Source organism: Cariama cristata, unplaced genomic scaffold (assembly GCF_000690535.1).
Source record: "Cariama cristata isolate BGI_N322 unplaced genomic scaffold, ASM69053v1 scaffold17910, whole genome shotgun sequence".
NCBI classification, from domain to species: Eukaryota; Metazoa; Chordata; class Aves; order Cariamiformes; family Cariamidae; genus Cariama; species Cariama cristata.
In genome coordinates, this window is record NW_009596581.1 from 45589 (window position 1) to 51281 (window position 5693).

The window sequence follows — 5693 nt, forward strand, 5'->3', positions numbered from 1 at the left end:
CTGGCTGCTGCTCAAGAAGCAAGTTTTATAGCAAATACTGAGCTTCGCCTTATCTGCTTGTGCTAAAGCTGCAACTTTTTTCAAAAGAGACCAAAATCCAACATAAACAGGATTTTGGTGGTTGATGCAAGGTACTTGATGTTCCCGTTTAATTAAAATTTGGGCAGAGGTTGGATTGCAAGCAGCCGGGCTGGGATGTGCTGGGCTTGCTGGGTGGGGGCAGATGACCCCCTCTGCCACGTGCCGGGGGAACGGGCCGCCCATGTACCCACAAAATGCTTCCTTAGCAAATGCATTGGGGGGATTTGTGTAGGATGCCCAAATCCTGGAGATCGGGGCAGGGGGGCACGCAGCCAAATGCCTCCTCTTTGTTCAAACCAGTTGCCAAGGCGGAGAAATTTGGGGAAAGCCAAATGGTTGATGGCCTGATGGGAGGCACTGGTTGAAGTTTGCGCTCTGCTTTTGTTCAAACATCCATGAACGTCATCTCGGAGACTGATTCAGTATGTGCCCATCGTCTCTCTAGGATCACCAGGAATAACAGCTTATATCTTCACTCCCCGGCTGTAAAATTCTTTTAAACCTTTTGCAAAAAAGCCTGTAGGTTTTGACAACATACTCCTTATGAAAAAAGTCACAGCGACTGTCTTGAGCAGCCCTGGCTGTGATCTTTAGCTGCCTGGGAGAGAGCCATCGGCACGGATGCCGGCTGAATAATAAGGACTCCCGCGGTTGCAGAGGACAGGACAATATATTTTTGCCGGGCAGTAAAACCTGCTTGATGCCAGGCGCTGGCAGGATGTGGGGCTCTGATCTGCTCCTTCCTCTCCTCCAGGTACGGCATTTCGTGGTTTCAGCCCCACACCCTGGCTCGACATTCCCCATATCCCATCCTCGCAGCGGTTTTCCAGGCGCAAGTGATGCAGAGCCGGGGTTCGCCTGGACCCCGCAGTTTTCAGGCAGCTGTTGAAAAAGACTCGGCTTTTGTTTCATCTCCCCCCCTTATCTAAATCATGGGGGAAGGTTTTATGTATGGCTCTGACAGCGCCGAACGGCTCTACCGGAGAGGGATGCGAGGAATTTATAGCACACCGACTGCTGCCGGTTAATATGCAGGCAAGGCTCTGAGCGGTGAAGGATTTCTGGCTTTATCGAAAGAGGAGCACAAATGTAAGGCGGGAGGTGGCTGGGGATCTTCCCAGCTCAGGTGGTTTAACCGGCAGGACCGAAGGCTTTTAGGGGGGTACGGGGGTTGCTGTGAGGGAGGGCCGGGCACCCCATCCTCTCCTGGGGACTGGGGAGGGCATGTCCAGAGGGGGGATGCACAATTTTCTGATGCCAGACAGTGGCACTGGGAAGGAGGTGAGAGATGAACTGGCTTTTGGGGGTGGGATTTGATGTCCAACACCCCAAGAGCTGCATCCCAACCCTGAGCAAGGCTGGATGAAAGTACAGGACAGGAGTGAAGGGCACCTGCATTTCCCTTCTGCTATTCCAGGCTCTTCCACAGCATCGGCAGTGTCCTGGGTGCTCTGGTCCAGCACCTTAAACCAAAATAAGCAACCCAGCCGGGTTTTTGCAGGTGGAAGGAAAGGTTGAGCTTGTCCTGAGCTCAACAGAAGCTGTTCCTTCCCAGGATCAACCCTTCCCCGACCACACTGAAATACTGGCACGCCGCTTTAGTTAGGGCTGGTGGGGGCTTTCCTGCAGCACCTCCTGCTCTGCCCCTCGTCCCCCCAACTCTGCCCACCAGTCCTGCACCCAGGTGCTGCCTTCTTGTGTCTGCTTTTCCATTTTAATCTCCTGTACTCTGAGTATCTTTGAGTCTTCACTGGCTTGGAGAAGTCTTTTTTTTTTTTTCTCTCTCTCTTACCCTTCACGCTACCATCAGCTTTCTGACACGGGAGTTTTATTGGAATAAAAGTAGATTTTTATCTCCCAAGCCTGTTTATTAAACTCTCTCCCTTCTTTCACACTAAGCTACCACCCACCCTCCCGGACGTTTGTCGATTCAAATCAGGTTTAATCAACTCACAATATTGGACACAGTAAAATTGGATTTCTGAAAGCCCAATAAAGTTGTGCCACCGCACTGTACCATAGCTCGAGGAGCTCAGATTTCATCACATCATGTCGGCAGCCGCAAGAAACAGCCCATAAGAAACTCATCTACTGTGCTCCAGCAAGCTGCTAAAAATGGATGAGGCTTCTCCCGAAGAAATATTGACTATTAGTATTCTTATTAACATTCTGCTGTCAGAAATGACCAGTGGTAATAAATACGGCTGTATCTTTTCATCGTCCTGCCCATTCATCACTGTCTGGCTGAGCTTCCCTCGGGGCCGGGCACGGTCCCCATCGCCGCACGTGACCCCTCTCTTCGCCCATCTCCTTGCCCAAAAAGGAGCCATTTGCCCTCATGCTGTGACCTTGATTATTTTTTATTATTTTTTTTCATTTTTCTTTTCGATGGAGCAAACAGCAGAGCAAGACGGCGTCCCCAAGAACAGCTCGCTCCGCGTCTCCCCTGGCAGAAGGTGCCACAGAGATGGGAAAGGGCAGGATGCGGTCCAGGCGCCTGCGATGCTCCTGCTCGCCTGTAATTAGATTTCCATAGTTATAACGAGAAATATTGGTAGACTTGGATTATCCTCACGTCTTCTTTCTTCCCCAATCTTGAGTGAGCTTTAGCGCTAGCATAAATCAAGCCGTATTTTTGCAATTGCTTTGAGCTAAGCCTAGCAGAGCTGGCTTTGCCCTGTGCCACTGCCCAGCACCAGCCTCCTCATGCCGCTGCAAACCTTCCTGGGGTCACACTGTAAACCTGATCTGGGAACTGATCCGAATTAAACCAAACCTTCTCTCTTTTCTTTGCAGGCTGGTTTTAATCCCAACAAGCTCCTTGATCTGGCTGCATGCCTCTGCAGGATGGCATCGGTGGTGTACAGGAGGGGAATAAGCAGTCATGGAAGCAGGGGGAGGAAAACTGCTTTTTGGGGTATTAAAGGGACTGAAACAACGGTGTGAGACAGCAGGTCTGGGCTTGACTCTCTGCCCAGAAGCATTACCTGGATGAGAGTAAATGCCAGCAAAATCCCTGTTTACAAACTCATTTCAAGGCAGGCGAGGGCCTCGTGTCTCGTTTAATTCTGGCAAGGACGCGACTTCCCTCGCCTGCCGCAAAACCAGCCACCGAGGGAGCGTGCAATAGATAACGATGTCATTAATACCGAAGGGGAGCCAACGCACTTCTTAACAAACGTTGTTTCCCAACGCAGGGCAAAAGGAGGGTGAATTTACCGCTGCGGCTCTGGCCATCTCCTTCTTCCCAAATTCTTCCCGGTGCTCAGTTTCACCTCTCCTTTTTGCTTGGATCGTGGTGTTTAGCTTGGCCCAAGCAGGTGGGATTGCAGGAGCCTGGACCGCTCCTGCCTGCAGGAGCAGGAGAATCCCAAGGAATGATTTATGTATTTTTAACCCCAATTGATCATAAAGTGGCTGCTGCTCCACGGAGGGATGACTCTTGGAGGTGAGCAGCTCCGGGCAAGCTCTGGGTTTGGTGCAATCCATGGTGTAAGCCCTGGATAGCTTTTGGTGCAGTTGGTTTGATGGAGATGGAGGCTGCTTTGAGGGCAAGAGATGGTCCCTGGCTGTGGCATGGCCGTACCTTGTCCCATGGGGTGAGTGTGCAGAAGGGGTCCCTTGGCCATGTCCTTCTACGGGGTCTCTGCTCACTGCAGCGATGCTTCATAAATTCATCTGAAGGCAGAAATCCCCCCCCAAAGGGGGGCTCACCCACCAGCCTCAGCCATGGTCACCGTGGTCTTGTCCCCACCAAGACGAGGAGTGGCAGGAAGGTGGCTGTGCCCTGATGGCAATGCAACTGAGCAAGCAGGAGATAACGCAGCCTTTCCCAGTTGCCAGAAATAACCTCTTCTTAATAAACGTGTATTAGCATCGCCTCCGCATCCCGGCGTGCTCCCCCATCCCTGTGGCAGCACAGCAGGTCCCCAGGGAGGGGACACGAGTCCCAGGGGGATGCAGCATCCCACAGCATCATGCCCTCCACCTCCTGCCAGCCTGGGAACGGAGGCTGTGGAGCCAACTACTCGCCTGTGGATATAAACCCAAGAGGTTTTGTGGGTCTGTACCCATGAAACCAAACCTTGGGGGACTCGTTACCACTCGTGCATTTAGCCATGGGGTGATGGCATCCCTGCCCCAACACACCAACGTAGCTGTGGCCAACAGGACCAGCTCAGATGGGGTTTTGCTGCTTTGGAGGAATTAAATATTCACCAAGCAACAAGCAAGCTGTGTCTGCTGCTGAGAAGCAGTGTTTTAATGGCTGGGCACCAATGCTTACCGGCCAGTCTGGGGTGAAAAAGTGCTGTAAAGGCAAAGGAAATTGTTTTGGTGGGTCGCTTAAAGCCAGGCAGGGGGGTTAGAGCAGATTTTCCCCCAAGGCATTGGTGGCTGTTAATTATCCAGAGGCAAAAGCATGAGGACCTGGTCCAGATTTCCCCCTCGTGGTGTGTCTCGGTGGGGTCCGTGGAGTTATTCCTGTGGGACATCTTCAGCACCTCCCCCCCCCCGCCCCCTGGTTCCCCCCCCGGGTCTGGAAATTAAATCCAAGCCAATTTCTACATGTCCCAACCCACCCGGCACAGAAACCGGCTGCTCCGAAATAAATCAGCCACGGCGCGGAGGCAAGGTGCTACGAGCGGGGAGATTGGATTAAGGAGCGAAGGTGGACAAGACAGATGGTAGGGTGGGAAGGGATGAAATGGGCTGGTGGAAATTGAAAGGGAAAAGATGACAAGGACGCTGGGCTGACTAAAAAGACAAAGTGCTGGGATTTTCCTGCGGGGAGCTGGGAGAAAAACAAAACACTGAGGAATGTGTTAAATTGCCGCCGATGTTGGACGCTTTTGGGATGCGATGGGCTTTGCTGGGCAGAGCACAGCAGGACCTGGCCCCACCATGGTCCCAGCCCAGCAGGCATAGTTTTAATTTTTAATTAAGAAGAAGTGCTATAACCCACTTAGTAAAGATGTTTTGAATGGCTCCATTGTGACTTAAGGTCAAAATACAATTTCTAAATTCTCAAGCTATGATGTAGGATTAGCTTCATTGATCTTCTGCATGACTGGTAGGAGCCCCCATCATTATTTTGACAGTTCTATCATACAGTGATAGACCTCCTTTTACATAATTACAGTTACTACGTTCAATTTCAATCTTCTGTAGGACTTTTCCTTAGATAATCACACTTCGATCATGTTTCTTTCTTTAGTCACACATACGCAATGAACTTTGGCAAACAGCACTAATTATTTTAACACTGTAATTTTAAGGCTTACCAAAACAAGTTCAAGGGTTAATTACACAAGAAAACTTTCCTCTTTAAAATCTGTTGTAACACGCATTTTATAAGCAATGAACATCTACTTTAAGGAAACAAAAAGCAGAATAGGAAATGCTAATAGATAACAAGAGCTATTTAAAGTTGGTAAGTTGTACATATCGTGTTTCAATTTATACCTGTTTCTCACCCTGGCGCATCCCTGGCAGGTCACGGAGCGGTCCCCAAGGGCTGCCAGGGAAAGTGCTGCCGCCTCCTTCACCTGGCCAAGCACCGTGGGTGTTTGAGACCATTAATTAGGCTTTACCATCGGTAACAAAGACAGATT